Below are 21,691 nucleotides of genomic sequence, written 5' to 3'. Positions count from 1 at the left end.
TTCCGAGGTGAGAGTGGAGGTTGGGGGAGGGTCCCTGGCGTTCTGGGCCGGGCGTGGCGACCCGGCAGAGGCTTCCTGCGTTCCAGCCGGGTCAGTTTTGTTCAGACTTCTGCTCTGACAGATCGAGACACTTCTAGAGAGACGTCCGGGGACACGAGGAGCTGAGGGGGTCAGCATTCCACACCTGGACTGATCGGCAGTGTCTGGCGGCACACGTGCTCTCGGGCCAGTGCAGTTTGAAACTGAGTGCGTGCGATGTTGGGGGCCACGCCCGGCCTCCTCCCCGTGATGTACCGCGGGGAGGGGGCGGGGCACGGCGCGCACAGGGCCCGCCCACCTCCGCCGTGTACCTGATAGGACGAAGTGGAGTTCTACCCTCCGGTCAGGAAAGCACTGGGGTGCCGAGACCCGGGTAACATCCACTTCATTCACTTTCAATTTGCTAGGAGGGAGAATTATAAAAACTAATAATAGAAATGAGAGATGTCATTGCTATCATACGCATTTAAAAAGCACCCGATGGTTTCTGTGGAGAAGCCTCTGAACACTGAGCAGCGTGTGGCTGTTGAGAGAGCACGCACCCGATCGCTCGGTCAGGTATCCTCGCTTCTGGCGTTTTTAAGGAAAGCCCTCTGCACCGTTTCTGTGTGCACAGAGAGCAACCGTGTGGGTTTTGAACCGTTGGGAAGCTACTTGCGAGTCTCATCCTGCTCCTGGAAGAGACAAGACGGAGAGCGGGGTCCGTGGGCGCCATCTTCTCCCGTCTCCAAACTCACTTTCCTAAGGGGAGACTCTTTGTCGTCATGTGAACTTTCGTTGGTCTTCTGAGGTTCTTTTTTTGCCAGTCCTGGGCCTTGGACTCAGGGCCTGAGCACTGTCCCTGGCTTCTTTTTGCTCAAGGCTAGCACTCTGCCACTTGAGTCACAGCACCACTTCTGGCCATTTTCTGTATATGTGGTGCTGGGGAATCGAACCCAGGGCTTCAGGTATACGAGGCAAGCGCTCTTGCCACTAGGCCATATCCCCAGCCCTTCTGAGGTTCTTGACCCCTGCACTAAGTATATCCTGTGCCATACGTCAAGTTGCAGGTCTGGAAAGATCCAGAAGAGCCGCTGCAATCAGCATCTCGGGGAACATCTCAGAACAGTTTCTCTGTGGTGCCCCTGGCCCCTGGCTTTTCCTCCACCCCTGTGGGCCTTTGGTTCCATAGTGACCGGAACTACAGAGGAGACCATACCATAACTGACCCAGCCCTATTAGTTTCTCCCTGAGCCACGAATGATAGGAAAAAAAATCCTTCTTTTTGGGAACATCAATAGTTTCATGTATAAGATTTTAGGCAGGCTATAAAAGAGTAGTGATTTCTGTCAAGAATAAATAATTACCCCTTTCCAAAAAACTGTATATTCTACTGTGTTCTTTCTTCAATAGGTTACATAAAGTCTATTATTTGAAGTTATTTCCTATTACTTAAAACGTTAACTTAGAACATTTTTCCATAGGACTGGATTTAGTAAAATTTATTTTAGTTGGATAGCCAAGATTGTCTGCTGCAGTAGAAGTATAATGTGGCCAGGAGCCTTTCACTGGCACCTGTAATCCTAGCTACTCAGGAGGCCGAGATTTGAGGATCGCAGTTGGAAGCCCGCCCCGGCAAAGACAGTTGTGTGACACTCTTCTCCAGGTCATCAGCAAAAAGAAGGAAGTAAGAGTTGTGACTCAAGGGGTAGAGTTCTAGCCTTGAGTGGAAAGGGCAAGAAAGAGCATGGAGCTTTGAGTTGAAGTCCCAGTTATTGGCACGTTCACGAAAGATTAAAAGTCGTAAGCCTGTGGTCAGGCTCAACTTTCCAGAGGCTGGAACTCTGAGTTGCAGTTAGTTTATGTTAGAATTTGAAGTCTGGGGAAGGCTTAGAGAGGAGAGAAACTGGCTTGGGGCGTGGCTCAAGTTTTGGAGCACCTGCTAGCAGGTGTGAGGCCCGGTGTTCAAACGCGGATGGAGGACCGAAGTGGTTGGTGTCAGGAAGGCTTGCGTGCGAGGTTGGGTGGGGATAGAACTGCAGAAGTGCACTTCCGTGAGAAGCGCCACGCGTGGCGAGACCCTGTGACTCAGAGACGGAGCAGTGTGATGGCGAGGAAGAAAGATGGGAGGTCGGAGGGGGACTCTAGATTTGGGACCTGATTGAGTGAGCGGCAGACGCGGAAGTTACCGGTGGCCCAGCCATGTGGAGAGCCATGAGTCTGAGAAGTCGGTGCCGTGTTCTCCCCGGCTGCCGGAGAGAGCGAGAGGCAGGGAGCCGACTGGGAGGAGATGGGCTACAAAGAACTTTCTTTGTTACTGGAATGAACAGCATTGCAGAGGCCTTACAGGGTAAGAATTGACGGGAAAATCCTGGGGGAAAAGCTACAATTGGGTCAGGAAGATGGCGGTGTGGGGGAGCTTTAATAGCGGAACGGTGGGGGGGGGTCTTGCTGTGACTTTCCACAGTTTGGGGCCACTGGTGATCTCGGGGTCGGATCCCTGCCATGCCTTCCCTTCTTTTTTTTTTTTTTTTTTTTTTTTTAAGGAGGTTTAGAATACACTACCACATTTCTACCACTCTCAGAAGTTTGTTCAGATACACTTCCTTGCTAACATTCTTGCCATTTGCTTTTGAGGAGAGTGCTCTGGCTCCTCTCTGAGTCACAGGTTAAAAGGCCTTGAGCAAGACAGGGGCCTTTGACCTGGAAGCGGATCAGGAAGTGTGCAAGCTGCTGTCTAGCGGATCAGGAAGTGTGCAAGCTGCTGTCTAGCAGGAAGTTTGCAGCGCCGTGTGTGTTCTAGTGGCTGCACTGTGTGTGTTTGCTGTCCGGCTTCGTAGGGGAGAGAGGTGATGTGCTGCTGCTCCAGGCAAAGAGAAAAGCAAATCAGAACCAACACACACACACACACACACACACACACACACACACACACACACACACCCGTGGGGAAGGGAAGGGGAAGAGATAGACAGGAACTCCGCCTCCTCCTCGAGGCGGCTGGCGAGTCGGGGGTTCCTCGGGCAGGCTGCCAGTCTGGGGTTCCAGGTGGGAGCTGGTGTGGCAGCCGCAGCGTGCGTGCCGCCCGGCACAGGCCGGAAGCTCCAGCCTGGGTTCTTCCGTCTCACAGGGTTCAGAATTCCGCCTTGGGGGAATCCTTGACGTTTCCTCCTGAGACTTGGGTTGTTCACATGCCACTGGCTCCTAGAGCCCCACGCGGGGCCTCTCGCTCCCCAGGGCCTGTCCTCATGACCAGACCCCTCCCCCCCCGCCCCCCCCGCACAGCTTCCTCCCCCCCTTCCCCCCCCCCCCCCCCCCCGCACAGCTTCCCCCGCCCCCGGCTGCCTCCGTTGCAGCTGCCCTAGGTGACTACACTTAGAAACGTTCCACGCCAGGGCAACGCGCACTTCTGATAGGGAAACTGCCTGTTCTCTTCCCCGTGAGCATCCCTCGTGTCAAGTCTGCCGCGGTTTTACTCAGCCGTCGGGTGCTCCCACCGTGCCAGCCCACTCTGTAGACGTGCAGGGGGGGTCTGCCGTTCTAGTGAGAAACGCGCGTGTCCCACTAAAGCACATTGGAGAAATGGGCTGCTGCTCACCTTTTGTGTAGTTAAACTTGTAAGATGCTTGTGAAGAACTCTGGCGATGGCCAGTACCAGGTGTGCCTTTTTCTTGGTGGGTTAGAAGTGAACTCTGCCTTTCTTTAATTTGGAGAGGCGATGGTAGTGCATTTTAACCTGCTGGCCAAGGAGGAATTGAATGTAATAAGTTGTCTATTAACAAAATAATTCATTTGTGCCAGAGGGAAGCCAGTCTTTGAAATCCAGTGGCTAATAATTTGCTAGGAGGACATGAATTTGGCCTTCAGGCCAAGTGCGTGTGACTTGCATGTGGTAAAAGATGGGTGGCGGAGGGCCGGGAATGTGGCCTTGCGGTAGAGTGCTTGTCCTGCATAGGAGGCTTGGGTTCGATTCCTCAGCACCACAGATGTAGAAAAAGCCAGAGCAGCGCTGTGGCTCAAGAGGCAGAGTGCTAGCCTTGAGCAAAAAGAAGCCAGGGACAGTGCTCAGGCCCTGAGTCCAAGCCCCAGGACTTGCAATTAAAAAAAAAAAAGAAAGAAAGATGAGTAGCAGAAAGAAAACTTGGGTTCATTAGGGGTGTCCCGTCTTTAGGCTGTACTCCTGTGGAAAATCTTTCCTAATAGAGTAACAGCAGAATTTCCAAAGTGTTTTGCTGTGGCCTGCTAAGGAGCAAGATCTTCAAGAAGCCACAGGGCTGTTGGTTCAGTTCTGGGACTTGACACGGCTCCCTTGCCAAGTATGGTCAGGGAAGCTCCCTCCCTTCACAACTAGCCTTTGTCACAAGGTGAGCCTTATTCTCAGAATGGTTCCATAAATCAGGCCTGACACGACGCCACTCTAAGGATGCAGCAGCTTACTGGAAAGTAAATATCCCAAACTGAAGATCAGACAAAACGAGGCCGAAAACATCCAAGTCTGGGGATAACCTGAGCTCACACATAGCTCTCTGAAACCATGAAGACCGATTCTGCTTGCCTCCCCTCCATGTTGGTCCTGGCGCGTGGACCCTCCACTTACTTGCCTGAAATGCTCCCTACCAGATCCCTGGGCGAGAGCACTGAGACCTGTTACAGAGAGTGTCCTGAACTGTTGAGGGCTCCCCGGGGTGCCGGGGGGGGGCTCCAGGGGAGACGAGGTGCCCGGGAAAAGACCGTAGGATTGCAGTGAGGCAAACACGGGGAAACAGAGCAAATTCAGATCTACTGTCAACTGCAACCTGAGGAACTTAAACATCAAACCTTCACTTCTCAAATAGTGTTTTTAACGGTACTCAGGAATGTTTACAAAACCTTCTTCTTTAAGAATAGTGTGTCTGGGCGCTGGTGGCTCATGCCCGTAATCCAAGCTTCTCGGGAAGCTGAGATCGGAGGATCATGGTTCAAAGCCACCCTGAGCGAAAAGGTCCCTGAGACTCATCTCCAGTTAACCAGCCAAAAGCTGGAACTGGAGCTGAAGTGGCAGCACCAGCCTCGAACACGAATCCAGTGCCTTGACACTGGCGTCATAAAACAAAGCCCCGGGAGGAAAGGGCTGTATGATTTCACACGGTCCTTGCCTTCCGCTTCAGGCTGATTGTTAGGTTTTTAAAGTAGGTAGCCGGTAAAGGAGAACGCCACGCGGTATTCAGGCAGGAGAGAACGTTTATTACCGAACTGCTGGCCTGTGGCCAAGATGATCCATGGCTGGAGAGAAGGGAGAGAGAGAGACCCCCACCCAGCCCTGCCTTATATCTAGGGCAGGGGCAAGGGGTGTGGCCAGGTGGATTAGGAGGTGACCTCAGGGAAAGGGGAGGTAACTGCCTCCAGGCCTGCAGGTTACCCAGGTAACTAGGTGGAGACATAATGAGGTGGGGGCATCTGCATGGAGCCCTAGGAGAGGACCTGACACTGATGTGCGTGCAGGTGGCTCCGTACACTTTCCTCCCTTGGTCTCCCGGGCAATTGCTAGCATTCCGCGTGGGGAGTATCTGATGGAAGGTGCTAGAACACTCAACCAATCCCGATTCACTCGTTTTATGGAATGAAAGGTGCGTGCGTGTGCGCGTGCATGTGTGTGTGTGTGTGTGTGTGTGAAATTCTGCCCAGTTGCTTACCCCTTACCACGTGATTTCTCCACGAACAATTCCCAAATTCAAAATTCCCTCTTTCTGTTTATAAAGGAGTACTACTCTTTAAAAGTCAACTTCCTTTTGTGTCTTCCGTCATACAAGGGACAGACACAAAAAGAATTGCTTTCTAGTCTAAATGTGCCTATGATAGGGTGCTTAGTAAATACAAAATATGCTCTAAATAAGGAAAATGTGCCACTTGCTGTTAGGGTTTTTAAATGGCTCATGTGTTAAATTTGGATGTGTTTTCTACTTTAAGTGTTGATTCTGACTATAAATGTAATAAAATAAAGGACTCCATGAATCATTCTTCTGTTATTTATGAATTGCATTGGGATTTATGCTGTATCGGGTTTGGACTCGAGGCCTGGTTGAGGCAGCTCTTATACCACTTGGGCCATACCCTCAGTCCTTGTTTTAATTATTTTTTAGGTAGGGTTTCATTTTTCTGCCTGGGACCACCGTCTTTCTGTGTGTGCTTCCCATAGCTGGGATTATAGATGTTAACCACCAGGCTTGGCTTGTTTGGTGGAGATGGGGTCTTGCTAACTCTTTACCAGCGTTGTCCTGAAACTTTGATCCTCTTGGTCTTTGCTTCCAAAGTAGCTGGGATTACGGTTGTGAGCCATGTTCCTGGTATAGTGTAGCTTCTCATGAGTTGAGTACCTAGATTTTTAAAAATAGCTTATTCAGAGAAAAACGGAATGAGGTCAGACTGTCTTGCTGAAAAAGTATTTTATGAACTACTTCATTTTAGTATTATTTCTTGATAGTACATTCATTTTGATTTGGGATGAAAAATACTTGTTTCTCACACTGTTGTTGTTGTTTTTTTTTTAAAGAATACAATCTTTTTAATTAAAACGTTATAATGACCTAAATATCCCCATGGGGAAAAAAATAAGAAGCAGAAAGACACAAACATGAATCAGTACTGAAGCTGCTGAGCACAGAGAGGGAGGCAGAAACAGCCAGAAGCTCAGCTCGGCTCCCTCAGTCCTGGACTGCAGCGGGGGGGGGGGGGGGGGGGGGGAGGGGGGACCCACAGGGCTGGCACTGGACTTAGGTTGAATGCTAGAGCACGTGGACTATTCCAGAGTTGAGGTGAGTTCACCACCTTACCAGAGGTGCCATAAAGTAATTTGATGGAGTGGCTGACAGTTAGCTCAAAGACACCTTTAGAATTCTCAAAGGAAGACGTCTGCTACGAATCCTGGCACGCGCAGCCGAGTGACACCGACAGAATTGGGGGGCGGGGAATGTATGCTGAGAAGGAAGAAGACAAAGACGAAGAGCTAGAAATCAGGAATGATGGAGGGAGTATTCTAAAGTCTCCATTTCCATCGCCTCTAGGCTCCATTTCGGCCCTTCAGCACACGCTCCGTGAGAATAGACAGAACTGCTCTTAGCGCTTTTCCCCTGAGAGCAGCCGTGATGGTGAAACTCACTGGTCCAGACCAGCGAAGCTACACCCGGGAAGGAGAAGCATACCTGGTGGAGCCCTTTCCATATAACAACCCAGGGGTCAAAACCCTCCACAACACGGCAACTTTGACGCCACCACTTTTCCCAGGATCTTTCTAGAACTTCTGTTAATTCCTACCACAGTCAGTCCCCCGCTTTCCTCTGCAGGCTGCTTATGATAGGGTGGTTCTTACCCACTGCCGGTCTCGCACCGTTTTCCACCATGAAAACCATCTCGCACGGTGTACTGACAGGAGGGATGTGTGTGCGGCGTTGGTTTCTGGGGTGTTGGGTTGTGGGGCAAGGCCGAGTGTTTCCTCTGGGTTCGAAGCATGCGGAAGGCTTTCTGTGCTTACCTGCTTCCTGTTTTCTAGTCATGGAAATCCCACTTGGTCGTTTCCATTCATCGTGGAGAGTCTTCTGTAGGCATGCGTGCTAATGACTCTTCCGCGAAGCCCGAGTTGTCTTGGGCCTGTCGATTAAGCGCCCAGGACCCCGGAGCCGAGGGGTAGAGGTGGACGGAAGGGTGGAAGCGACCTGCAGGAATGATCTGAGGGCTGGGTCATTTCTACAGGGGGGGTCACCGTAGAAGGGCTTCGAGGCTGAGAAAGCGTGGGCCGCGGGTGCCCAGCACGAGCATTCTGTCACAACTGCCGGAAACGAACACCATGCGTGGGGTCCAAACACTTGCACGCGGCAGCGAGCTTTCTGAGAGAAACGTGTGTTGGTGTTCATGGGGCGCTTTCTTAGCGTTGCTTTGAGAGAAGCGCCGTCCAGGGCTGGCCCGCGTGGGCATCCACTGGCCCAGAGGGAAACAGTGCAGAGTCGGAGTGCTAGGCTGGTGGTAGCGGCTGCCTGGCCTCTGGTACACTCTGCCCGCGGCCCTGGCTCTGGGGACTCTTGGGGCATGTGGCTGGGGTCTGACCCATCACGGTAGCCCCCGACCCCCGGCTCCAGGGAGGGCCGCACCCCGGTGGCCCTGCACCACCTTCCTGAGGACGGCGGGGAGACTCTGAGGATGAGATGAGGGGCCACGGAGGTCCCAGGTCCTCGGGCCGGGCTGGACAGGGCAGGAATCAGGCCTCCAGGGCCGGGAGCTCGGGGTGGCTTCTACAGCAATGGGTTCCCTTTCTGCAGTCTGACCCCGTCCTGTGCGCGCGTCGGTAAGCCCTCTGCCCGTTTGCATGTTTGTTTATTTTTGCTTAAGTCGGCATGAGTTGGACTTTTGTCTCTTGTAGCTTGAGTCTTTGGAAAATCAAACACACTGCCGTTGGGCTTAGTGGAAAGCTTTGGGCAGACTGTGCGGAGCAGGGTGGCACTAGCATTCACTCTCACGTGGGTGAAGGCTCTTCCGCGAAACGCTAAGTGAGAACAGACATCCGATTTTTCATCCTCGTTTGATCAGAGGGGAGAGCTGACGCGAGGTAACTCGCAGAACCTTTGGCCGCTTGCTAAAGGTCACACGTGAAGTTAAGCCTGGGAACCTAAACCAGGGAGAGGTTTCTGCCTCCTCATGATCCGACGCTGCGTTCTGACCTCTCACCCACACAGAGGAGGGGCCCGGCCTGCAGGAGGGGTCGGGGCGTGCGGAGGAGAGGCGCGGTGTAGACGAAACAGCCGGCACGGCGGGGAGCTGCAGGCGGGGAGCTGGACTGAAAGGCCTTCCGTGTCGTCCGAACTAGCAGACCCGGTATTAGGCCAGCCGGCGCGTCGTTGAGAAGAGGGCCAGCGAAGCGTCCTCGGGGGCACGGGGGCCACGGGGCACGGCTCCGACCGCGGGGAGGCGGCGTGGGCTTCAGGGACCCTCGCACACCCCACAGCTGGATTCGGGGGTGTTAGCTCATCAACGTGTTGAGGTCCATCTCGTGTGGTGTCGAATTTCCCTCCTATCAAACCCGGCGTGAAAATGCTCAGAGAAAAGGAGAAATTCCACTTCCCCAAATCACTGTGCTCCTTTCTTTCTTGTTCAAGATATACGTGTGACGTGTGCACACGTGTCTACACGCATTTGTGCACGCACACACACACACACACAGATCACAGAAGCGGAGTATTGTACAACTTTCTTTCAGCCTGTAATAACCCAGGCCTTTTCCCAGTGAAGTCCACGGAGACAGGTCCTCCTGACTGATCAGCGTGGAAGGACACGTACACCGTTCATGGAGACGGCCTGTCTAGTTCTACTTTTTTTTTTTTTTATAGTAACAGGCAGTCGGGATCTTCTTGGGCATCCCTCTTGGCTACCAAGGCAGAGGCAGGTTTTTCGGGGTAGGTAGGGTCAGTTCTGTGTCTCTGTCTTGTATGGCTGCCGGCCGGCCGGATCACAGCTCGATGCTCACCAGGCAGGTCCACACGGGCAGGAAGTATCGGTCACGAGGCAAACCAGGAATCCTAGCTGGGCAGCGGTGACGCTGGCCATCACCCGCGCTCCTTAGGACGCGGACATCCCGAGGACCGCAGCCCAAGGTGGGCCGGGGGAGGGGGGCGGGTCTGGAAGGTCTCCATCTCCAAAATCTCCAGGAGAAAGTCCAGAGGGGTGGCTCCGGTGCAGAGCGCCAGCCAAGCCAGCAAGCTCGGTGCCAGTTCAAACCTGGGTCCCGGCAAAAACAGGAACAGAAGAGCGAATGGCACTCGCGGCTCTCAGGAGGCAGCGCCTCATTTATGTGAAGTGCGGGCTGACTGAAGAGCTGCTGCGTTCCAAGTACTGTCTTATCCTTGGCACGCAGTGGTTCTGAGCCTATGGAACTCCACTCTTGAGGAAGACACATACACAGAGTCACAGACAAATGCACACGTCAACATTACGTACGACAAAGGTTGCAATAGAAGAAATAGGTGCTGGGCAGGCACTGCACGTTTAGGCTGGCGGGTGGGAGAATACTTCGTGTGTGTCACGCATTTCTCTTTGTTAACGCTACAGAAGATTTCAGGTACATTTCTTTAGTTCCCCTCCCCCCTCCACACTGGGGTTTGAACTCAGGGCCTCACATGCTAGGCGGGCATGCTAGTCCTCGAGCCGGGCCCCAAGCCTTTGTGCTAGGTATTTTTCGGCGTCTTTTCCCCCCCGAGGCCAGCCCTCCTTGCTGTGGCCTCCCGTGTAGCGTGCTTGGCGTTTATGTGCACTGTCAGTCATTGTACCCTGTGTATCCTAGAGGAACACGCCATGTCACCCAGCTTCATGAAGCAGAAACGGTGCCCGTTTGGCAAATGATAATTCACGGGGGTTTGTTAATTTGTGGGGGGGGGGGGGACTGTCCGATTATTTGCATGGAGGCTGGCGATCTGTTCTCGAGCCATTTCCTGTGTTTTCCCTGGGACGCCCCCAGCTGCGAAGCGAGCGGCTGGCGGCGGCGCCGGCGTTGCTGCTCCACGCTGCTGCTCCCTTTCCACGCCGCCCACTTCCTGCTGCACGGCCTGGGCTGCCGACCCCGCCTCACCCGAGGAAGAGGCAGGAGCGGGTGTCGGGGCCACCGGGGCCTCAGAGCCCCCCACACCCTTCGCCTGGGCTCACAGCATGGCTGCCCGGCAGATCGGCGGGAGCTGCGTCGCCCCTGCATGACGGACGCGGCCCCTCTTCTGCCCGACGTGGGGCTTGTAGGGGTCAGGGGTCACCCTAGCTGACGGACGCGGCCCCTCTTCTGCCCGACGTGGGGCTTGTAGGGGTCAGGGGTCACCCTAGCTGACGGACGCGGCCCCTCTTCTGCCCGACGTGGGGCTTGTAGGGACCAGGGGTCACCCAAGCTGACGGACGCGGCCCCTCTTCTGCCCGACGTGGGGCTTGTAGGGACCAGGGGTCACCCAAGCTGACGGACGCGGCCCCTCTTCTGCCCGACGTGGGGCTTGTAGGGACCAGGGGTCACCCAAGCTGACGGACGCGGCCCCTCTTCTGCCCGACGTGGGGCCTGGAGGGACCAGGGTCTCCCTAGCTGGCTCGAGGTCTGCTTGGAAAGAGTGTGCATCCTGCGGAATTGTCAGTATATTGCAAAGTGACCGTTTTGTTCTTTTCAAGATGAAAATATGTTGTTTTTTTAATTCCACCTGCTAAATTAAACCTGATCTTACTGCATAAGGGGACTGCATGGAGACACCTGCTTGGACACGGGAAAACCCGGATTTGGATCAGGTCAGACTTTGCAACGCGACACGGCCCCGGTGAGCCTGACCTCAGAGCCGAGGGGCAGCGTCGGACCTGGGAGGCTTGCGCGTGTTCTTTCCTTTGCACTTTTGCAGAGTTCACTGGACTGCGTGGTGGGAAGCGATGGCCAGGGCATTCCCAGGACCTCACAGGACCGGCCTGGGAGCCGGGCGCTGGTGGCTGGTAACTGTCACCCTAGCTCCTGGGGGAGGGGGCTGAGACGGGGAGGATTGCCGCTGCAAGCCAGCCCAAGCAGGAACGTCTGCGAGACTCCCGCCTCCGGCTAACGAGCGGAACGCCAGGCTGAAGGAGGGGCTCCAGGGGTAGAGCACCAGCCCCCCAAGACCTCAAGGCCTCAGGCCAACTGTGGGGTTTTAGCCCTGAGCTTTGCAGTGAATTGACTCTTCTGTTCCCTGCTTGCGGGGTGATGCCTGGATGGCAAAGGGGCTGCCGCTCCGGGGCTGCGTCTCCTGGAGGGGTAGCGGCCTCCTGGAGGGCTCTGAGGAGAAGGCTGTGAGAAAGAGTGGGGGGGGTGGGGGATGGGCAGGTGTGAGGAGGAGCCGGCCCGGGCGTGGAGGACACCGCTGACCCCAGTGGGGCTTGTTAACGCTTAGGCCTGGGTTACTGGTCGCGGTTCAGTCCTCTCCCATGATTGTGAAAGCCGGCGGGGCAGGAGGAGCAGACTAGAAGCGGCCACGATGGAGGGCAGCTCAGACCTGAAGGCAGTTTGTGTTATCATCCCGTTCACTCAGTATTTCCCGACCTTAGAGGGAGTACTGTTTATCACAGGAAGGGTCTTTCCCTTGCTTTCTGCCACCTAACACGTAGTGATAATTACGGCCAGCAAACAGTCCAGTAGACGCCGTGGTGGTAGATCACTCTTGGGTTACGGTATTCTTTCTCTTTAGAGATGTTGAAGGGAGGCAGTATGCTCACAGACTGTCATAAGTGGCGTAGGCACGAGAGGCCTTACTGGTTATTGAGCTGCAGGCAATGCCAAACACGAAAGACGAGCAGACACCAGATGACAACCTGCGAGTTTTCAGAACTCAGAAGTTGTCTATTAGCAAGTTCTTAATTTGGAAATGTCAGAGGGCTGTGGCATCCTAAGAGACTAGGAAATCTTAAGTGTACGTACCTCTGTGACGTGCGTTGGAGTGGAAGGCAGGTGGATCTTACGGCCCTTAGAGCTTACTATTTCATTCTTCTCATGGGAAAGGGAAGGGGCAGGGGTCACCATGTGTGGTCCAGGAGGGCCTTGAACTTGACATGTTTCACCTTAACCTCCTGAGCCGCTGGAATCAAGGACTTGTGCCACCGGACTCCTCTAGACTCCGCCTGTCCTGGAAGTCATACTTCACCCCCTGAGTGCCACATCTGGCCAGGGCTTTCACTCTCAGTTTCAAGAGTTAAGTCCTTCTTGGTGAGGAAGGGGTATGTATGGGATATAGGAGGAATAATATTAGATCATACCAGTTTTTTTTTTTAATATTGTACCTGCTATAATCATGGGGTAAAAGGAGACAAAAAGGGAGCTGGGAGCCCTGGGGAAAAAGTGTGCTGCACTGCTGTCCTTCAAGGTACACACACACACACACACACACACACACACACACACACACAAATCTGGAGTTTTGAATAGAAGCAAAGACCCTCGAAAAGGCAACCAGATCTCTCCCTGGATTAAGTTCTACCCAGAGCTTAACGATCTCACTGTACAGGGAACGCGCTCACTGTCCTTTCCCGGGACCGTCGCTCTTGAGCGTTGCCTGCTGCCTCCCTCCCGGCTCTCTGCGGGGTGGTTAGCACCCTGGAAAGGCTGCTATCGTCCCTCTTGGCCCTGTGTCCCCAGAAAGGCAGAAAGGCCCCCTCCCCCGCACCCCTCCCGCTTCCTTCTTCCTGCAGACCTGGGAGGAGGGATAGGGTGGGTGGCCAGGCGGGCGTGACCGGGGTGACGGCCTGGGGCTGGGGAGGGCTGCAGGGGGGGGGTGGTGAGGGGAAGGTTCCAGCCTGGGACTGTGATGTCACCGGCGCCCAAGGGAACAGGCTTGTCCTCGGCTTCGGCGGTTGGAATCTGCCGGAGGCGGTCGGTCAATTCCTAGCCCGGGAGAGTCGGCGCTGGAGATCCGTACGAGTGTTGACTTTTGACTTCAGGCAGAAAGGGAATGAGGTCCGGAGTTTGCGAGGCCGGGTTCCCACGACGGCCTGCCCAGCCATGTTGAGCCCAGGCGGCAGGCTGCTGCTCCCGCGCGGCCTGGGAGGCCAGCGTGCTCCGGCCAGCGACCTCGGTAATGAGCGGCTCCATGCGGGTGTGGAAGAAGTTAGACGGGGAGAAGGAGGCTTGTTCGGATGGTCCCGGCAGTGTGTGTTCATTAAGCGTCTTCCGTCTCCCCGGGATTCCGCTAAGCCTGTTGGTAAAGTCCCAGGGGTTCTCCACGGAGCCGTGTCCCGATGCCAGGATGTCACTGAGGCACACCTGATTTCCTCATTCATGTGGGTTGTGCCAGAAGCAGTGGCCCTCGGGGGTCCTCTCCCTCCTCCTTGTCCCAAGCGTCAGAAGAAAGAGTGATTAGAACATAAAAAGGAGGCAGAAAAGCCCCCGGCTGGCGTTGAGATGCGTAGGAAGGAGGCTTGGCGGGAGTCCGCAGGGAGGCAGGCCAGGAGAAGCCGGTGCGGCCGTCCTGCCTTTGAGGAGCAGAGGACGTGTCACCCCTGTTGCAAGAGAAAGCGAGCCGAGCCCAGCAGGGAGTAGGATTGCACGTAAAGACGGGCTGGCCTTAGGAAGGCAGGGCTTGCCTCTGCGACTGCGGCTGGCTGTTGGCTTGTTTGAGTGTTTTCCTTTCAGCCAGCTTTGATGAGTTACTTGCTGGAAATCTCGGAAGTCACAGCTGGCATGAAGTTCATTACAGTTGTCTGCAACCTTTACAAGCTATCTGCCGTTGTGCTCCTCCAGATCACTTCTAAGATGACCAGAGTGAGACACCCATGGCTGTGCTGGGTGGGTGGGTGGTTGAACAGCAGAGAGCTGGATGGGGAAGGATGGGGAAGGGGAAGCGTTCCCTCGCCAAGAACGCGCTCTTCCGGAGACGGGAGCGGATGAAGTGACGTGAAGCTGGTCGTATGTATCCTTCACTTTACTGCTAGGTCTGTAGTCATACCCTCAGCCCGTCCAAAAGCAGATTGTTTAAACAACAATTCTAGCCCAGGGCTAATTGTGTAAGGTTTCCTATTTTCATGGGAATAATTTTTTTTCTCTGAAAATTGACTTGCAAAACCCTATGAATTCATAAGAAAATAGAATTCGAGGAGCCATTTCTTAAGCAGTTGTCACGCTTCAGAAAGTGTCTCAATCGTTTTTTACACGTGGTGTCTTTGTCTTCACAGTAGTCCTTAGAAGGCTGAGACTGCTACTGACACCCATCCCCCGCGTTTGAACCTTGGGCGAGTCCATGGCCCGGTCACCTGGGAGGGACTGCACTGCGTGTGTCCTACGTGGAAACTAAGGGAGAAACTTCCCCCTGCTTGGACCAGAGGTTCAAGCCAGGGATGCACCGCCGCCCGCAGGGTTCCCAGGAGGGCTTGTCGTGGGGAGGAAGCGTGCCGCTGGGATCTGAAGCTCTGCGGCCAGAGGAGAGCGTGTGTAGACCCGGCTGAGGAGGTTGGTCAGGGGTTTGGCTCGTGTCCGTGTCCTGCCCTCCCCCAGGGTGGCGGGTAGTAGAAGGGGTCTGTGGAAGGTGGGGACGTCCCGAGCCCTGCGCCCCGGTCACAGGGACCGAGGCTGGAGCGAGGGCTGCCTCCCGAGGGAGGGCGGGAGGGAAAGGAAGAGGCTCTCCCCGCACACCTCGATCGTGGACTTCTCTGCTTCCGGTCCCTTCTGTTTATATAAAGCATCAAGTATTTTGTCTTAGCTGCTTGAACAGAGTAAAAAAGACGTGTTACATTTAATTAGAGATAATGAGTGGGGTTTGGGCTATAGTACGATAGAATTCTGTGGGTTAAAAGTTGATTAAATGGCCCTGGTTTTCTGTGTCACCATGGAACATGAATTAGTATTTCATGTGTGTGCCACATGGTTGATTTAATGCATGTAAAGTGACCGCAACCATAAAACGTTGTGGAAAAGGATGATTTAGTTGTTTCGTAGGCCTGTTTTTATTGACTCTGTAGTCCAATTTGTATAACAAACGACCCAGTTGTCTTGGCTGTAAGATATCCAGAGACCTTTAGCTGCTTTTTTTCTTTATCAGTGCTGTGTGTCGTTTGAATCTAAGAGGAGCACGGATGGACGGACAAGTAGGTCAAAGCAGGTGAGAGGTGGAGCTGGCCCCTGAAGGCTTTGGCCAGAGGTGTAAGCATGATCCGAAAGCAGCTGGCAGACGTAGACTAAAATGGCGGTGTTGCTGGGGCCTAGTAGCCCAAAAAGTCTGCCTCCAGAAGCCGATGGACCGGTAGCCCCGCCGCGCCTGGTCCATCTGACTGTGGGGAAGTTACCTAACTTCTCTTGATTTCAGTTTTTGCACTTACACACCAGAGCAGCCTCACTTCCTGTCATCCCCTTTCAGTGCACGTTTCCTTAAAACTTTGCAGGAGGTATAATACATGACTGTCTGGCTTAGCACAAATATCCACTGCGTCACAAAATGTCATGTCTATTTTGGGCGATGCTAAATGTGCTCACGAGGTTCAGATGGTGTCCGCAGATGTCTCCACTGTGAAGGTGTCACCCGCCTTGCACGGGATGATCCGTGAGGCCCCGGGAACACCTTACCTGCCACGTCCTGTCACGCGTGCTTTCGGCACGCACTCGACACCTTCCCCTAAACCGTCACCGCAGGCTTCATGAAATGTTGTATCGAGAGCTCTTTGAGTTTGTGGTCGTAGCTCCTGTTTGTGCTGCCTGTGCTCCTAGGAGAATACTGACTGATGGTTAAAGCTTGTGGTTGGTTGTTCTGGCTCTGGGGCTTGAACTCAGGATCCGGGTGCCACCCGTGAGCTGTTTTGCTCAAGGCTAGCCCTCTACCACGAGAGCCACGGCTCCACTTTGGTGACGGCTAATTGGAGGTAAGAGTTTCCTAGGATTTCCTGCCCAGGCTGGCTTTGAACTGCGGTCTTGAGCTTGTAGCCTCCGGAGTAGCTAACATTACTGGTGTGAGGCACTGGCACTCAGAGCCGGTGGGGACATTTTGCACTTGATGTTTGCCACGTCGGTGTGAGGATTTGAATTCACTTGCCTATGGGGCAGGTAGTGGTTTTATAGGCTAGTAAGACATTCTCGTTGACGTGTATTTCCAGGTGTGTATTTGATCTCCTTGGAATGAACACAGGGTCTTCTAAGCGATTTACTGGTAAGTGAATGGGTCGGTTCTGTGCGCGCTTGCCACTTGGCTCGGGTAAATGACATTCTTGATTTCTACCAGGCTGCAGACCATCAGCCACTGCTCCGGAGAGTCGTGGAAGCACTTCACCGTGTGTGTCCCAAGCGTGAGGTGAACGCGCCGTGGCCCCCGGCCGGGGCTGCGGAGCAGGGCAGGCCGGGTGAGTCATGCTGGTGGCAGGCGGAGTCTCTGGTGACCCGTTCCATACAGCTGTGGTGCTTGTTATTGGGAAACCTGGGCTTTGGATGACAGGCAGCAGCTGGAAGAGAGAGGCTGACTGCAGTAAACAGGGCTTCACAGAGCAAAACCAAACCATAAATAAATAATTTCTATAATGACACCAACCACAATCAGACCAGTTTTAGTTCAAGTGCAGAACACAGTCCTCATGCCAGGTTCTGCCTTACGGAACGGCCAACAGAGCCACGTAGAAAAATGCTTGCAATCCATTCAGCTGGGTTTTGGACTCTGGTGGGGGAAGCTCACTTCCACCGGCCACTAGAACGTGACAGACAAATCTGGCCACAGGATTCCCCTCCTTCACCGCTGTCCTTCCACTGCACCATCTCTTTCGTTTCTCCTCTTTCACACCACCCTCCGCTCCTTCTCTTCCCAATGAAAACGCCCCTTCTCTTGCTTAGCTGCTTTTATAGCTAGATGATTAATACTACAGGAAGTGTCTGGGCCAAGTCACTCTGCCTCATCTAGTTTATTTTGACTTAAATATTTTGTTAACTGAGGTAATTAACCATAACAAATATATGACGTCATCACGGATGTAATGACATTAAAGGTCTAGAATTTTTTTAACGGTGTCATTTTTAGTGCCTCCTAAAGCACTAACAATTTCTTCATTACACGAAGGAAAAAAGGAGTCTATATAATCACTCCTAGAGTGCCGGGCAAAGAAGACGAGCATGTGCTCTTGGTGCTTGGTGCACGCTTGGGTGATGGTTCAGTGTGACTTGGGAGAGTCTCTTCTCTCTGGCTGTGTGACTCTGGAAGCCGGGACGTGGCTCCAGCTGTGCTGCCCACGAGCCGTGTGTCCAGCTCCGTGAAACCCTTCTGCTTTGGTTTCCTCCTGGCCGTGGAGCAGTCATTCTTACAGGGTTTTGTGGAGAATAAATTAGTTAATTCTCAGTTCGTGTTTGCTACGACTGGGACAAGTTTCCTGGAAGCTAGTCTTACGTATGTCCATATTTCATTTCTGAGCTTCTAGTCTTCACAAACATCTGTGGAATGACTTCAACAATAGTATTGTAGTAATTTACCTTGTGCTCAAAGGTATACAATTGGAAATCCAAATTCTTCAAGTAACTTTCAGGGGAATCTACTGGCTTTTGTGCTAATTATTTATGAATGTAGCATGCATATGTAAGCTTAACATTTTGTATTCTGGAGTATTTTTCACTTAACTAACTGCCTTTAAATTTATACTTCCAGACAGAGTTTTAAATATAATGGAACATTATATAAATACAATGGAACGTTTTCTAGTTTGTTGTTTAACCTGAAATTTATACCACGTTGCAGATGTTACTTATTTGGGGGCCTACAGAAAAGTCCACTCTGTGACCTTTATTCAAAATTTTCTCATTTCATTTTCTCATTCACCCATCGATCCATAAACAAACTCTTTATGCTAGGCACTTGTGCATCTAGAGATAAATGTTATTTTAGACATGGGAATAAGAGGAATACTCATGTATTTACAATACCGGGCTGAGACGTACTAACTCTTGATTAAATAAGCAGATCAATGTTCTTTATTTTTAAAATTAATTTTATAATGAATTTAAACTTAATTGTATAGTTCTAGGGATCAGATCCAGGGCCTCTCAACACATGCTAGGCAACTAACTATTCTCCCTCTGAGCAACACTTCAGCCTCACTTAAAAAACAAGGTGACATTTTCCCCAACTTTAACTTGTACGTTTTTAGGAATAAACGTGGAAAGATGCACACTATCTATTCTACTAGACTATGCAGGTCATGTGTGTAAGTTCCAGAGGGAACACATGGAGATCTTACTAACCTGAAGTTCATGGTCATTTCAAACTATTTGGCCTAATGAACCCTTTTGCCTGTGTCCTGCCTAGAAAGCAGAATTAGACGCTATGTAAGTCCTACAGTATTTTAATGAATGATGGCAATTGAAATTTCTATTGTTTGAACTTCTGTTTGTAGTGAAATGAGTGAATTTACCTACTTCAAGCAGTAGATTAACCTGTGTTAAATGTTAGTTTGGTGCAGCTGATTTGAAAGGAACTGCTTTCTTACATTGGATGATAGGACATATTTTATACTAAAGATACTTGAAGAACTACATCTCGGTGAAAGTTTAAGTGTTTAGTAAGTACCTCCTATGTTTTAGCTCTGTCTTACAGCCTTCGTACACATTACAGCCCTTTGCTTTCACAAATCTCGGCCGCGTGGGTGGGAGATACTTCCGAGAAAGGTTATGTTAGCAAGCAGAGACTGAGGCGCGCGTGGAGTCCTGGAGTCTGTTCACAGGCTCGGAGATGCTGTGAACTTCCAACATCATTTCCCTTAGAATCAGAGAGTGACTCAGGGTTTTCCCACTTTTACTTTGCCACGCAAGAATATTATGGGTAAAATGACCGTAATATTTCAAAAAGATGGCTTGATTCACGGAATACAGTGAGATATCATGCTCACATAAGGGCAGCGGTTCTCTAAATCGGATAAACTGTTTTCTGAAAAACCCGTTCCTATGAGCTACACACTTCCACGCTGCAGAAGCAAGTGCACGACTTATTCTGTCTCTTCCGGTTCTGTCCTCCGTGCCGGACTCTGTGCCGTCAGGGACCGGCGTCACTGAGGTGCAGGGCACCCCCGAGGCCGCGGTCCAGGTCAGAGCCAGAAGCTGGGGTTGCTTCTGCTTTCGGTTTGTCTCTATAGTGCCTGCATCTAGAACAGTCCTGGCGTGGGTTTGTATTATGAGGAATTACTAAATCATTGAATTACTGAAGTAAATAGCAAGGGATATCTAGAACTTTCCATGTTTTATACATTTTTCGTGGAAGAGTTAGTGTGAATGTGGACATATGGTGTATATTTTTCTTGAAAACATTCTTAAAAATGGAAAAACACTGGCTTTCCCTGAGAAGTCAGGCTTGCTTTGTTTGTGGAAAGTGAGCAAAGGTGGCGTGCACATGGCTTAGTTGTCGCTGATCTTACTCCTTTTTGGAACAGTCTGGAAGGCCTGACTAGGGGATAGGGAATCCAGTGAAACGACATTCATTTCTCCCATCAGTAGCTAAGTACCCCAAATAATATTTCTCTGACATTCAAGTGCGAGGCAGGATATTTTCCTTGTGACAAAAACAAGAGCAACAATTTCGAAGGTATAGATACAGTTAAGAATAACCTACTCATTTTTTTTTTTTGAAGCAGCGTTCACTCACTTTCTAAATTACGTTAGAAGAAGAGCTTCGTTTCTGGTCGTTGATGAGAGAAGCATGAAGACTCATCCGAGTTAAGCTAGCCAACCGGCTCCCAGGAGTGGTGACACACGCGACCTCTGAAGGCTGTGTCACGCCTCCGGCTCTGGTGACCGCGCGTCTGGTCTCTCCCGGCCCCGGGCGTCCCCTGGCTCTCGGAAGTCGTGTGGTGGCGGCAGTGTTTCTGGTAGGCGGGGACCTTTAGGAGGCGTTTGACGTCACTCAACCTCGAGTTTGTGGCTCCCATTCTGAAAGGCCAAACGTCATTGCTCCTCCTTCCCGGAAGACGTCAAGATTACCTATCTCCCTTTTGTCTAGTAGCGCTTCCCGAAGGGCTCCCATCAGTCAGGTGAGCGGGGAAGGAAGTGATTCGTCGGTTACATTTGGAGAAACCTCCAAACTCCTCAGCCCTTGTGGGCGGGCTGGAAGTCGTTTATCCGAGTGGCCCGGGACCCCCCGGCGAGGCTGGCTTCTGGAGGAGGGGAAGTGAGGTCCGGCACGCCCAGGCGCGACGTTACGGGACCAAAGCCTCGTCAACTCCAAGAACTCGTGGGCGCGTCCGGAACTGGCCGGTGCCGTGCGTGACCCCCGCGAGTGGGGAGGCCGTGTGCACGTGTTTGACTCTTCCCGCGTGGGGGTGTCCCGTGGTGTCCGTCGGCACCCTGGCGGTGGGAGCCGGCTCCCGGGCCCTGACGGCCAGCCCTGCGCTCCGCCCCGTGGGACGGCTCCACGGTTCTCGGTGGATATCCCGCGGGCGGCTCTCGCGGCCCCCCACCCGCCGAAGCCATCGGCCTGGCCCGTCCTCCGGGGAGCCCCTTCCCTGGTCTGTGCGTGGCTGACACGCCAGCCTGCGTCCCGCTGGTAGAGGACGGCAGAGACCCGACGAAGCGTAACAAGCCCTCGCGCGCGGGCTCAGTAGGTCCCGTGGGGACACTGCGAGCCAGAGAGAGAGAACCGTGCCGCGTCCCAGAGGTGCGTTGTCCCCGCGAAGCACTGGTGGGCGAGAGCCCAGTGGACTGGCGCGGGGGTGGAAGGGGCTGGGTCACCGCGAAGGGTCCCAGCTAGGAAGGCTGCTTCCTCCGCGTGGGCCTGTGGGGTACAGAACGGCAAGGCGTAGACACGTGCCGAGTTAGAGGAGGGAAGGCCTCAGTAAGGGGCCTGGGGATAGGGCCTGGTGGCAAGAGCGCTTGCCTCGTATGCATGAAGCCCTGGGTTCAAGTCCCCAGCACCACATACATAGAAAGCGGCCAGAGGTGGCGCTGTGGCTCAAGTTGGCAGAGTGCTAGCCTTGAGCAAAGAGAAGCCAGGGACAGCGCTCGGGCCCTGAGTCCAAGGCCCAGGACTGGTGCAAAAAAAAAAAAGTCTGCAGTAAGACTACTAAATGGAGGACCTTGGAGTAGGAATAAAGATGCTTGTGTGGGCATAGTTGGCCCAGTGCACCAAGTCTGCCATGTTGTGTGTGTGGGGGGGGAAGTGTGTGCACATGTGTGCGTGTGCACCTGTGTGTGCATGTGTACACGTGTGTGTGGGGGTGTGAAGCCGCACTT

At 52.9% G+C, this 21,691-nt stretch overlaps 1 protein-coding gene and 1 long non-coding RNA gene across 2 annotated transcripts in view; both read left to right on the top strand.

Annotated features, from left to right (window-relative positions):
* Pde10a (phosphodiesterase 10A) overlaps nt 1-21,691 on the top strand; it is a 267,542-nt gene that overhangs the window by 168,831 nt on the left and 77,020 nt on the right.
* Nucleotides 11,177-21,407, top strand: LOC125357484. Its single transcript, XR_007212167.1, has 4 exons — nt 11,177-11,188; nt 12,358-12,359; nt 12,705-12,717; nt 21,295-21,407. It is a non-coding gene; the product is annotated as an uncharacterized LOC125357484 (long non-coding RNA).

This window comes from Perognathus longimembris, chromosome 9 (assembly GCF_023159225.1).
Source record: "Perognathus longimembris pacificus isolate PPM17 chromosome 9, ASM2315922v1, whole genome shotgun sequence".
Taxonomy (NCBI): Eukaryota; Metazoa; Chordata; class Mammalia; order Rodentia; family Heteromyidae; genus Perognathus; species Perognathus longimembris.
This window is presented reverse-complemented; position numbering and strand designations above follow the sequence as displayed.